Below are 14047 nucleotides of genomic sequence, written 5' to 3'. Positions count from 1 at the left end.
ACTAAATAAAAATGAAAAAGGACGATCATACCATGGTGGGTTGTCTCCCACCTAGCACTTTTAGTTAGAGTCCTTAAGTTGGACATTTGGGGAGTCCTTTGTTATGGAGGCTTGTGCTTGAACTCATCCAGGAATCTCTGATGCCAAGGCATTTTGGCCAGTTTCACTGACCTTTTCTTTACTGTTTTTAGGGTAGTTTCATGCATTTCCTTAGGAAATAAGTTAGTTTTGGATAAATATTCACTTACATCTTGATTCAAGCATACATTGTGCACTTTACATGATTTCATGAGGATTTTGCATGAATTTAAGGACAAAATTGGATGTTGCATTTCCCATGACTTGGACTAGAACTTTGATGCACGTTATTGCTTGATTTCAGGACAAAGGAAGCAAAGAAGAACCACATTAGTTGCTACGTTAGTTACACTAACGTTAACACTAACGTGGAATGGGAGTAACTTGAAAAGTTAATGAGAAAATTGATTGCTAATAACGCTCTCGAAGCCATCATTGCCCACGTTAAGAGTCACGTTAACTAAGTTAACGTGAACTCTAACGTGGAAGTAAAGAAATGGAGCCAACGTTAGTGACACTTAACATTATCACTAACGTTGGACCAAGATCATGAGTGGCCACGTTAGAGTCCACGTTAACTAAGTTAACGTGGACTCTAACATTAAGAAGAAAGGGGGGAGCCAACGTTAGTGACACTCAACATTGTCACTAACATTGGCCAAAGCACATTAAGCCACGTTAACTCCCACGTTAACCTAGTTAACGTGGAAGCTAACGTTTGAAGGAACAAAGTGGTCGACAACGTTAGTGACACCCAACATTGTCACTAACGTTGGAAGAACACAAGCCCCCAATGAGCCACGTTGATTCCCACGTTAACCTAGTGAACGTGGAAGCTAACGTGAAGAAAGAAGGTGATCGCCAACGTTAGTGACACCCAACATTGTCACTAACGTTGGAAGGAGCCACACATGCCACCATGAGCCACGTTAATTCCCAAGTTAACTTAGTTAACGTCGAAGCTAACGTGGATAAGGGAAAGATGAGCCAACGTTAGTGACACTCAACTTTGTCACTAACGTTGGAGATGGCTAGCAAGGCCACGTTAGAAGCCACGTTAACCTAGTTAACGTGGACTCTAACGTGGAAAATAGGGGCAATTTGGAACGTTAGTGACAATGGTAAGTGTCACTAACGTTCTCGAAGAATGGCAAGCCTACGTTAAAAGAGCCACGTTAACTAAGTTAACGTGGACTCTAACGTAGGGAAGGGGGAGGCTTCTCAATGTTATTGGGAAAGTTGAGTCCCAATAACGTGTGCGAAGGACATAGTGGAAACGTTAGTGGCAATGTTTGTGCCACTAACGTTGTGGTTAACGTGGCTTTTAACTTTGGTGAGGAACGTTAGTGAAAAAGGTGATTGTCACTAACGTTCTCGAACCCATATTTTCACTGAACGTTAACACCACTAACTTCCTGAGCCAAAGCCCCTGCCCACTTCATACTTTCTCTCTGCGAGTAAAAGCTAAGCCCAATGAAGAAGAGAACTGCTTCAAACTCAAGATCCAAAGGCCCAAGACTTGAAGAATTAACTAGAAGAACAGAAGAGTAGTATATATAGGAGTAGCTTTGAAATATTTTGGGAGTTGAAAATTATAGGGAGACTCTTTGCATAGAACTACTCTCTGTATTTACTTTCTCTGCACTTCTAAGTTTTCATCATGTATTCTCCATCTTTATTTTCATTTTCCAGAGCTATGAACAACTAAACCCCTGTCATTGGGTTAGAGAGCTCTATTGTAATTTGATGGATCAATACTAGTTTTCATTATTCTTCTTCTATCTTTTCTCTTGATTTTACTTGAAAGCTTTCGATCTTCATCCAATTGAGTAGTTATCTTGAAAAAGAAGCTATTCATACTTGGATCTCTTCTGAACCTTGAAAGAGGAATGAAGAGATCAAGCTAGAAATGCTTTCTCATGCTGGACCAAATTGGGTTTGGATGGATATGTGACTATAATCCTCTCAACACTTGGTTTGGGAAATGCACGTGGTATAATCAGTGACCATACTTCATCTCTTCTCATGAGCAATTGACCAAGGAATTGGCTATTGATCAAGATTTAAGAGATTGAATTACAAGAAATTGTAATTCAATTACTTAAGATTGCCAAGGAGATCAATGAGTGCATTGATTGAGGAAGAGATGAAAATGAAATTGATCCGGAGAATGCAACATATCCTAAGCCCAATGAACTCCCCATTTCTGATCTTACCCATTCTCTTTAATTTCTGTTATTTACTTTAATGAGCAATTCCCCCATTCCCATTTACAATTCTGCAATTTACCTTCAGTCATTTACTTTCAGATCTATAATTCTAGCATTTACTTTCCTGTCAATTACCTTCCCGCCATTTTATTTTCTGCAATTCTCAACTCAAATTCTGGATTCGCTCAACTAGAATAGTCCTCTAATTAAAGTTGCTTGATCAATCAATCCCTGTGGGATTCGACCTCACTCTATTGTGAGTTTTTACTTGACGACAAATTCGGTACACTTGCCGAAGGAAATTTGTTGTGTGACAAGTTTTCCGTGCATCAAGTTTATGGCGCCATTGCCGGGGATTAATTGTACATCAACAATGATTAGATTGGAGGATAACTAGATTGAGCATTTTATTTTTGTTTGATTTAAATTTCTGTTTTAGTCATTTACTTTCTGTTTTAGATAACTTCTTCCCTTCCCCCTTACTTTTTCTTTATTATTTACTATTCATCTCACTAACCCACTAACTGTTTGATATATTGCATCACTCACACTAACAGTAATTCTGACAGATATACTTTCTGTACCTATTCTCTTTGCTTGTACTTGTTGGTTGTATGACAGGGAGAAGAAGCGGGGCTTCAACTTCCTTTGATTCTGAACCTGAGAGAACCTTCCTTAGACTAAGGAGGGAGGCAAGAGAAAAATGTGTAGTTGGTGCTGAAGAAGAGGAGGAACACTTTGAGGAATACTTTGAACCAAACATGGAAGAAAACATGGAAAACCATCATGAAGAAGAGGCTCACAACCATGGCAGAGGAGGTCGAGGAAATCATGCTGGGGAGGATAGAAGAGTTTTAGGCTCTTACATCAATCCAAACCCAGCAAACTGTGGAAGTAGCATTCAAAAGCCAACCATCCATGCCAACAATTTTGAACTGAAGCCACAGCTCATCACCCTTGTTCAGAACAACTGTTCGTTCAGAGGGAGTGTCCAAGAGGACCCCAATCAACATCTAACCACCTTCCTGAGAATATGTGACACAGTGAAATCTAATGGTGTTCATCTTGACGCCTATAGACCGCTCTTATTTCCATTCTCACTCAAGGATAAGGCAGCCAAGTGGCTGGAATCTTTTCCAAGGGAAAGCTTGACAACTTGGGAAGACGTGGTGAACAAATTCTTAGCAAGATTTTACCCTCCTCAACGAATCAATAGGCTGAGAAATGAAGTCCAAACTTTCAGGCAACAAGATGGTGAGACTCTATATGAAGCATGGGAGAGGTTTAAAGACCTAACAAGCAGGTGCCCACCAGATATGTTCAATGAATGGGTGCAGCTGCACATTTTCTATGAAGGGCTCTAATATGAGTCAAAGAAGGCTGTAGACCATTCATCCGGGGGATCTTTGAACAAGAAGAAGACTATTGAGGAAGCCATAGATGTCATTGAAACAGTAGCAGAGAACGACTACTTCTATGCTTCCGAAAGAGGGAACACAAGAGGAGTAATAGAGTTAAACAATGTAGATGCTCTGCTGGCCCAAAACAAGCTCATTACCCAGCAGCTGGCTGACCTCACCAAAAAAGATGAAAAGGAACCAAGTAGCAGTAGTATCCACTTCATCAACAACCCAAGAAAGAGTGAATGAAGAAGCAGAGGGTAGTCAGGAGCAAGCCAACTACATTGGGAATTCACCTAGGCAAAACCATGATCCATACTCCAAGACCTACAACCCTGGATGGAGGAATCACCCAAACTTTGGGTGGGGAAATCAACAAGACCAATGCCTTGATCAAAGACGCCCAAATCCAAACAATGCAGCCACCCAACACTTCACATCTAGACCATATCAACACCCCCATAACAACAACTCCCCACATTCATATCAAGGCCAGAATAACCCTACTCAGCCTGACCTGTCATCATTTGATGAAAGAATCTCAAGGATTGAGAATCTACTTGAAGGCATAAGCAAAGAGATTCAAGATAGTAAAGCATTTCGAGAAGATGTGATATCCAATATGCAGAATCAGGATGCTGCCATCAAGAAACTTGACACACAAATTGGCTACTTATTCAAACAAATCCCCCGCCACAACCTTCGCAGCAAGACTAGCTCAACACAAAGGGAGGAGTGTCAGGCTATCACCCTTAGGAGTGGGAAGGAATTGAAGGAAACCCCCCAGAAACCACAAAAAGAGGACTCAACTAAAGAGGAAGAAGAGCAGGACGAAGCTCGAGTTCCCACTTTGAATTTACAAAAAGGGGAAGGAGTGCTGAAGCCAGACGCCCCAAGAGTCCCATACCCTCAGCAATTAAGGAAGAAAGGGGATGACAATCAGTTTTCGAGATTTTTGGAAATCTTCAAGAAACTGCAAATCAACATACTCTTTGCTGAAGCAATAGAACAAATGCCACTCTACGCCAAGTTCTTGAAGGAGCTCTGATGCACGGAAAACTTGTCTCTCAACAAATCTCCCTTCGGCAAGTGTACCGAATTTGTCGTCAAGTAAAAACTCACAATAGAGTGAGGTCGAATCCCACAGGGATTGATTGATCAAGCAACTTTAATTAGAAGAATGTTCTAGTTGAGCGAATTCAGAATTTGGGTTGAGAGTTGCAGAAAATAAAATGGCGGAAATGTAAATAACAGAAAAGTAAATGCTAGAATTAAAGGACTGGAAGTAAATGACTAAAAATAAATTGCAGAATTGTAAATGGGAATGGGGGATTTGCTCATGAAAGTAAATGGCAGAAATTAAAGAGAATGGGTAAGATCAGAGATGGGGAGTTCATTGAGCTTAGGAGATGTTGCAATTCTCCGGATCAAGTTCATTTTCATCTCTTCCTCAATCAATGCACTCATTGATCTCCTTGGCAATCTTAAGTGATTGAATTACAATTTTTTGCAATTCAATCTCTCAAATCTTGATCAATAGCCAATTCCTTGGTCAATTGCTCATGAGAAGAGATGAAGTATGGTCACTGATTATACCACATGCATTTCCTAAATCAAGTATTGAGAGGGTTATAGTCACATACCCATCCAAACCCAATTTAGTCCAGCATGAGAAAGCATTTCTAGCTTGATCTCTTCATTCCTCTTTCAAGGTTCAAAAGAGATCCAAGTTTGAATAGCTTCTCTTCCAACATAACTACTCAATTGGATGAAGATCGAAAGCTTTCAAGTAAAATCAAGAGAAAAGATAGAAGAAGAATAATGAAAATTAGTATTGATCCATCAAATTACAACAGAGCTCCCTAACCCAATGAAAGGGGTTTAGTTGTCCATAGCTCTTGAAAATGAAAACAAAGATGGAGAATACATCATAAAACTAGAAAATGCAGAGAAAGTAAAATACAGAGAGTAGTTCTCTTTTTCCAGCCTCCAGAACTCCTTTTACAATTCAAAGCTACTCCTATATATACTACTCTTCTCAGCTTCTAGTTTGCTCTTCAAGTCTTGGGCCTTTGGATCTTGAGTTTGAAGCAGTTCTTTTCTTTATTTGGGCTTGGCTTTACTTGCAGAGAGAAAGTGCTAAGTGGGCAGAGACTTCAACTCAGGGCGTTAGGGGTGTTAACATTTATTGAAAGTATAAGTTCGAGAACGTTAGTGACACTTAACATTTTCACTAACGTTCCAATGTACCCCTTTGCCTCACGTTAGAGCCCACGTTAACTATGTTAACGTGGCTTCTAACGTGGCCTTGCCAAACTTCGAGAACGTTAGTGACACTCAACATTGTCACTAACGTTCCAATGTGCCCCTTTTTGCTTCACGTTAAAGCTCCACGTTAACTAGGTTAACGTGGCTTCTAACGTGGCCTTGCCAACCTTCGAGAACATTAGTGACACTCAACATTGTCACTAACATTCCAATGTGCCCCTAGATCTCACGTTAGAGTCCACGTTAACTAGGTTAACATGGCTTCTAACGTGGCCATTCTTAGTCATCCCAACGTTAGTGACAATGTTGAGTGTCACTAACGTTGGCTCATCATTCATTCCTCATCGTTAGCTTCCACGTTAACTAAGTTAATGTGGAAGTTAACGTGGCTCCTTGGGGGGTTGTGTGGTTTCTTCCAACGTTAGTGACAATGTTGAGTGTCACTAACGTTGACGACAACTCTCACTTCTCACGTTAGCTCCCACGTTAACCAAGTTAACGTGGGAGTTAACGTGGTGTGTTGCATCCTTAGGCCAATGTTAGTGACAATGTTGAATGTCACTAACGTTGGCTTCTCTTCCCCCTTTAACGTTAGAGGCCACGTTAACTAGGTTAACGTGGGCTCTAACGTGGCCACTCATGAGTGTTTGCCAATGTTAGTGACAATGTTAAGTGTCACTAACGTTGGCTCAACTTCCCTTTTCCATGTTAGAATTCACGTTAACTTAGTTAACGTGACTCTTAACGTGGGCAATGATGGCTATGAGAGTGTCATTGGTAATCACTTTTCTCATTAACCTTACAAGTTTTCTCCCTTTCCTTGCTTCCTTTGGTCCTGAAATCAAGCAATAGAGTGCATCGAAGTTCTAGTCCAAGTCATGGGCAATGCAACATACAATTTGTCACTAAACTTATGCAAAATCCTCATGAAATAATGTAAAATACACAATGTATGCTGGAGTCAAGGTGTAAGTGAATATCTACCCAAAACTAGCTTATTTCCTAAGGAAATGCATGAAACTAACCTAAAAATAGTAAAGAAAAGGTCAGGAAGCTGGCCAAGATGCCCTGGCATCACAACACCAAACTTAAAGCTTGCTTGTCCCTAAGCAAGTACTGGAATAAGAGAATGATGAATGGAATATCCAGAGGAATGAGTCATTCTTGTGGAAGTCATGTTACTGATTTTATGGTGGTTTCATGCATAGCAACTTAGGTTCATTCCATTACTGGCTTTCAGACCTTTATCATGTCCCTAAACACTTACTTTGTTTATATCCCATGAGACTTTTATTCATTGATCCTTTTATTGTTATTGCAAGGGTTATTTGTGTTATTTAGGCTAAGTGCTCTGTAAGGGGGCAACTCTTTAAGATAAGTTTTCAGCCAACACTCCCGAACTAGTTGGTTCAAGGTGCTAGGTGTTGAAGCACCCCTAAGGACTTACTCCCTCAAGTCTCTCCCCCATACATACACACCACAAGCATATAGTTTGTTTATTTTCTTTTCTTGAGACCTTGGTGTCCAGCACCTCTTTGGGTTACTAAATGCTCTATAGTGAGGGTTACTCTTGATAGTGGATTTTCAGCTGATAATCCCGGGTTAGTTCACCCAAGTTACCAAGTGATAAAGCACCCCTGAGAGCTTATTCATCCAAGTAGATCCCTCACACAAGAGCACCACAGACACTTGTCTCAAGGTCCAAACCATTGGTACCTAGCCTTATTGCTTACTCTTTTTCTTTTGTTTTACACTTCCATTATTCTTTCCCTTTTCTCTTATTAGGATCTTGTTATTAACTTAGTCTCATGGGTATATCCAAAGTCAAGTATTCAGGATAGATAGTTGTCCTCCTAACCTTGTGGTTGAACCAACTTAGCTACTTATGACTACCCCAAAGATTCATGAATGCACTTCCACATTATGAACTCTACTCTGGTCTTTTAAAAACATAAACATTCTCTTCTTCATTTGATTTAAAATGGACAAGCTTACAAGTAAATAAGGGAAAGATGAAGTGACATTTAAACCAGAAATCATGGACCTATTCAGAAAGAAAGCTTAAAAGACAAAATTTAAAAAGTTTAAACATAACATGGAAGCAGGTTCTATTTCATACAAGATCTTCCTTATTTAAAGCATAGAAAACGATGGACTAAAAGGAACTCCACCACCTTTCATTCATGTGGATGCCCATGCTCCCCTCCTTTCTTGTCCTCATTGTGTCTCTCTTGAGTGCTTGTGCTCCCACTTCCTTTGCCTTTTCCAAGCAGCTTCTTCCAGAAACCACCATCTTCCATCTTCTTCTTGAGTGTCTCCTTTTGCTGTTTTACCTTCCTCTCTTCTTGTTCTACAAAATCTTTTTGGACCTCATCATATGGGTGTTCTTCCATGGGTTCCTTTCCCTCCCTTCTCTTAGAACTTGAAGATGCCATGAATGATGATTAATATGTGAAGGTGGTAAGGTTGTGGAGACTTTTGGTTGTTTAGGGTTTTATGGCAATGAAGAGAGTGAGGGGAGGAACGTTTATAATCAGATAGGGGGTGTATTGTACCGAAATGGAGAGTGGTGAAGGGTGTGTGATGACAATGAAGGGTGGTACAGACAAGGGTCGTTTATATAAAGAGGTTGTGAGGGAATGGAGGGTGTAGATTGATGAAGTGGTCACTTGATGGACGGTTAGGGTTATGCATGGCTAGAAGACAAGGATCATCACTTTATGATGGGGATTGCTCGGTCTTCTAGGGGTTCCATTTTTTTCAATGTTGCATGGCAACATTTTCCAATGTATTTCCTCTTTAGAACAAGTGTGTAACCCCTCCTCTATTTAATTGTCCAATAAATCCCTTTTCATGCTTCTTTTCCATTCCTATAAAGATTTAAAATAAGGACATTAATATCATAAAAATCAAACTCTACGGCTAGAATAAACGGGAAGAAAGGGTTTATTGTTTATTTATGAATTCCAACTAACTAACTAACTATTGGTGGGTCCTTATATGCATTTTGGTGGCACCATGGGGTGACACCAAACTTAGTTTGAAGCAATGTGATGAAAAGTTTTGTTCAAAGCTCCCAAGACTAGCATGCATCTTGGTTTGCTTTGAACACCAAACTTGTTCTTCACTATATACTGCATGATAAAGATTTCACCAAATGTTTGTCAAGTTTGGGTTAAAATTCATAAACTTTGATTTATTCATTATTATAAAAACATATAAAACATGGGTTGCCTCCCATGAAGCGCTTCTTTAGCGTCACTAGCTTGACGTTTTTCCTTCATCAGGGTGGTTGGTAGTGCTTAAAGTCCTCCCCTCTTGTTGTGGACTTGTATCCATTGGTTGGATTAATGATCTCCACATGTTCTAGGGAAAGAACTCTGTTGATAATGAAGACCTTAGGTAACTGAGATGGTACAGTAGGGAGATTAGGGGGAATATCTGGGAAGTAAGCTGAGACAACTCTATCTCCTGGAGAGAAGTCTTCTGTAGGGATCTTCTTGTTCCTCTATTTCCTTGGTACCTTCTTCTTTGTTTCTTTTGAGGTTGCCTTCCCCTTGGTTACTTTTTTTCTCCACGGAGTTGTGATGTTGTCTTCACATGCCTCTAGAGGTTTGGGTTCCTCCAACTTTTCCTTGAGCTGTGGCAATTGCTGTTTTCCTTGTTTATCAATTGAGGGGGTTTCAGAATGAACTTGCTGTGCTTCAGTGCTTGTCTCCTCCTTCAGTGTCTCTTTATCGTTTGTGCTTAGTTCCTTGTCCTCTTGATCTGTTTCTTGTGAGAGTTTGAAGACATTGAAGCTGAGTCGTTCATCATGGATTCTCAATATTAGCTCCCCTTTCTCTACATCGATAAGTACTCTGGCCGTAGCTAGGAATGGTCTTCCTAATATGATTGGGTGAGTGTGACTCTCTTCCATGTCCAGAATGACAAAGTCTGTTGGGAGAAAGTATTTCCCAACCTTTAGCAACACATTTTCCACCACTCCTATTGCTTGCTTTTGAGTTTTGTCAGCCAGTCTGATGATTACATCTGTGGGCATTATCTCATTAATCTGCAGCCTCTTCACCAGGGATAAAGGCAGTAAGTTGATGCTGGCCCCAAATCACATAGTGCTCTATCGAACATAGTTTTACCTATGGCACAAGGGATGTGAAAACTCCCTGGGTCTTTTCTTTTTGTAGGCAGCTCAGGTTGAATAAGGGCACTACATTCCTTGTTCATCACTATAGTCTGGCCTCCTTTGAGTGAGCTTTTCCTGGGAAGAAGTTCCTTCATATACTTGATGAATGCAGGCATTTGTTGAATTGCCTTGATGAATGGTATGTTTACATGCAGAGATGCAAACAAGTCTAGGAACCTTGAGTATATTCTCTTTCCCATAGCACCATTGAGCAGTTGAGGGAAGGGAACATAGAGCTTCAGTAACTCTTGTTGTGAGATTTCTGGTCCTTGGTGATCTCTATCCTCCTCCTTTGTTGAGTTGTCTTCAGGTTGTTTGCAAAGTTTGCCTTGCTTGTCTTCAGTCTCTTGATCACTCGTAGTGACCATTTTGCAATCTTCCCATCTTACTTTCTTTGCTTCTCCCTTGGGGTTTTTCTCCGTGTCACTTGGGAAGCTATCAGTAGGTTTGAGAATCTTCTCAGCTAAATATCCCACCTGGAATTCCAGCTTCCTAATGGTCTCTCCCTGGTTCTTAATATTAGCTTGCACTTCCTCTTTGAACACCTTATTTTCTTGAATCTCTTGGCATATTCCTTCAAGTAAGGCTTCAATCTTAGAGAGCTTGTCATCAATTAATGGGTGATTCGGAGCAGATGTGCTATTTTGGTTTTGATAAGCATATGAAGAAGTGTTGTTGTGGGGGTGTTGAGACGTCCTCTGTGTGAATTGCTGGTGAGCTGCATTATTGTTGGAGTTGTAACGTCTCTGGTCTTGGTTTTGATCTTGCTCACTTCCCCACCCAAAGTTTGGGTGGTTTCTCAATCCAGGGTTATAGGTCTTGGAGTATGGATCATAGTTTTTTCTTGGTGAATTTCCAATGTAGTTGGCTTGCTCCTGACTCCCCTCTGCTTCTTCATTCACTCCTTCTTGGATTGTTGATGAAGTGGAGATTGCTGCTACTTGGTTCATCTCCATCTTCTTGGTGAGGTCAGCCAGCTGCTGGGTAATGAGCTTGTTTTGGGCCAACAGAGCATCTACATTGTTTAGCTCCATTACTCCTCTTGTGTTCCCTCTTTCGGAAGCATAGAAGTAGTCGTTCTCTCCTACTGTTTTAATAACATCTATGGCTTCCTCAATGGTCTTCTTCTTGTTCAAAGATCCTCCAGATGAATGGTCTACGGCCTTCTTTGACTCATAAGAGAGCCCTTCATAGAAAATGTGCAGCTGTACCTATTCGTTGAACATGTCAGGTGGACACCTCCTTGTTAAGTCCTTGAACCTCTCCCATGCTTCATATAGAGTCTCACCATCTTGTTGCCTGAAAATTTGGACCTCAGCTCTCAGCCTATTGATTCATTGAGGAGGGTAAAATCTTGCTAAGAATTTGTTCACCACGTCATCCCAAGTTGTCAAGCTTTCCCTTGGGAAAGATTCCAGCCATTTGGCTGCCTTGTCCCTGAGTGAGAATGGAAATAAAAGCAGCCTATAGGCGTCAGGATGAACACCATTAGACTTCACTGTGTCACATATTCTCAGGAAGGTGGTTAAATGTTGATTGGGGTCTTCTTGAACACGTCCTCCAAACAAACAGTTGTTCTGAACAAGGGTGATGAGCTGTGGTTTAAGTTCGAAGTTGTTGGCATGGATTGTTGGCTTTTGGATGCTACTTCCACAATTGCCTGGGTTTGGATTGATGTAAGAGCCAAAAACTCTTCTATCCTCCCCAGCATGATTTGCTCTACCTCCTCCCCCATGGTTGTGATCTTCTTCTTCATGATGGTTTTCCATGTTGTCTTCCATGTGTGTTTCAAAGAATTCCTCTTCTTCCTCAGCACCAACCACTTTCTTTCCTCTTGCCTCCCTCCTTAATCTAAGGAAGGTCCTCTCAGGTTCAGAATCGAAAGAAGTTGAAGCCCCGCTTCTTCTCCCTGTCATACAACCATCAAGTGCAAGCAAGAAAAGATAGGTGCAGAAAGTATTTGTGTCAGAATTACTGTTAGTTGTGGGTGATACAATATATCAAACAGTTAGTGGGTTAGCAAACAGAATTGAAAATAACAAAGAAGAACAAAAGAGTAGAGGGGGAAGGGAAGAAGTTTAACTAAAACAAAAAGTAAATCACTCAAACAAAAAATGAAATTCACAAAACAAAAATGCTCAATCTAGTGATCTTCCAATTTAATCATTGTTGATGCACAATCAATCCCCGGCAACGGCGCCATAAACTTGATGCACGAAAAACTTGTCTCTCAACAAATTTCCCTTCGGTAAGTGTACCGAATTTGTCGTCAAGTAAAAACTCACAATAGAGTGAGGTCGAATCCCACAGGGATTGATTGATCAAGCAACTTTAATTAGAAGAATGTTCTAGTTGAACGAATTCAGAATTTGGGTTGAGAGTTGCAGAAAATAAAATGGCGGGAATGTAAATAACAGAAAAGTAAAGGCTAGAATTAAAGGACTGGAAGTAAATGACTGAAAATAAATTGCAGAATTGTAAATGGGAATGGGGGATTTGCTCATGAAAGTATATGGCAGAAATTAAAGAGAATGGGTAAGATCAGAAATGGGGAGTTCATTGGGCTTAGGAGATGTTGCAATTCTCCGGATCAAGTTCATTTTCATCTCTTCCTCAATCAATGCACTCATTGATCTCCTTGGCAATCTTAAGTGATTGAATTACAATTTCTTACAATTCAATCTCTCAAATCTTGATCAATAGCCAATTCCTTGGTCAATTGCTCATGAGAATAGATGAAGTATGGTCACTGATTATACCACATGCATTTCCCAAACCCATCCAAACCCAATTTGGTCCAGCATGAGAAAGCATTTCTAGCTTGATCTCTTCATTCCTCTTTCAAGGTTCAAAAGAGATCCAAGTTTGAATAGCTTCTCTTCTAAGATAACTACTCAATTGGATGAAGATCGAAAGCTTTCAAGTAAAATCAAGAGAAAAGAGAGAAGAAGAATAATGAAAATTAGTATTGATCTATCAAATTACAACAGAGCTCCCTAACCCAATGAAAGGGGTTTAGTTGTTCATAGCTCTTGAAAATGAAAACAAAGATGGAGAATACATCATAAAACTAGAAAATGCAGAGAAAGTAAAATACAGAGAGTAGTTCTCTTTTTCCAGCCTCCAGAACTCCTTTTACAATTCAAAGCTACTCCTATATATACTACTCTTCTCAGCTTCTAGTTTGCTCTTCAAGTCTTGGGCCTTTGGATCTTGAGTTTGAAGCAGTTCTTTTCTTCATTTGGGCTTGGCTTTACTTGCAGAGAGAAAGTGCTAAGTGGGCAGAGACTTCAACTCAGGGCGTTAGGGGTGTTAACATTTATTGAAAGTATAAGTTCGAGAACGTTAGTGACACTTAACATTTTCACTAACGTTCCAATGTACCCCTTTGCCTCACGTTAGAGCCCACGTTAACTATATTAACGTGGCTTCTAACGTGGCCTTGCCAAACTTCGAAAACGTTAGTGACACTCAACATTGTCACTAACGTTCCAGTGTGCCCCTTTTTGCTTCACGTTAAAGCTCCACGTTAACTAGGTTAACATGGCTTCTAACGTGGCCTTGCCAACCTTCGAAAACGTCAGTGACACTCAACATTGTCACTAACGTTCCAATGTGCCCCTAGATCTCACGTTAGAGTCCATGTTAACTAGGTTAACGTGGCTTCTAACGTGGACATTCTTAGTCATCCCAACGTTAGTGACAATGTTGAGTGTCACTAACGTTGGCTCATCATTCATTCCTCATCGTTAACTTCCACGTTAACTAAGTTAACGTGGAAGTTAACGTGGCTCCTTGGGGGGTTGTGTGGTTGCTTCCAACGTTAGTGACAATGTTGAGTGTCACTAACGTTGGCGACAACTCTCACTTCTCACGTTAGCTCCCACGTTAACTAAGTTAACGTGGGA

At 40.5% G+C, this 14047-nt stretch overlaps 2 non-coding genes across 2 annotated transcripts; one reads left to right on the top strand and one right to left on the bottom strand.

Annotated features, from left to right (window-relative positions):
* Nucleotides 1-3502: 3502 nt before the first annotated feature.
* Nucleotides 3503-3609, bottom strand: LOC148571962 (small nucleolar RNA R71). The gene has a single exon (XR_015880296.1). It is a non-coding gene; the product is annotated as a small nucleolar RNA R71 (small nucleolar RNA).
* A 7754-nt stretch (nt 3610-11363) lies between these two features.
* LOC148571961 (small nucleolar RNA R71) lies at nt 11364-11467 on the top strand. The gene has a single exon (XR_015908924.1). It is a non-coding gene; the product is annotated as a small nucleolar RNA R71 (small nucleolar RNA).
* Nucleotides 11468-14047: the final 2580 nt, after the last annotated feature.

Source organism: Arachis ipaensis, chromosome B3 (genome assembly GCF_059453495.1).
Source record: "Arachis ipaensis isolate K30076 ecotype BB chromosome B3, ASM5945349v1, whole genome shotgun sequence".
In the NCBI taxonomy this organism is placed as follows: domain Eukaryota; kingdom Viridiplantae; phylum Streptophyta; class Magnoliopsida; order Fabales; family Fabaceae; genus Arachis; species Arachis ipaensis.
The sequence above is the reverse complement of the archived record's forward strand: the minus strand, read 5'-3'. Positions and strand labels throughout refer to the sequence as shown.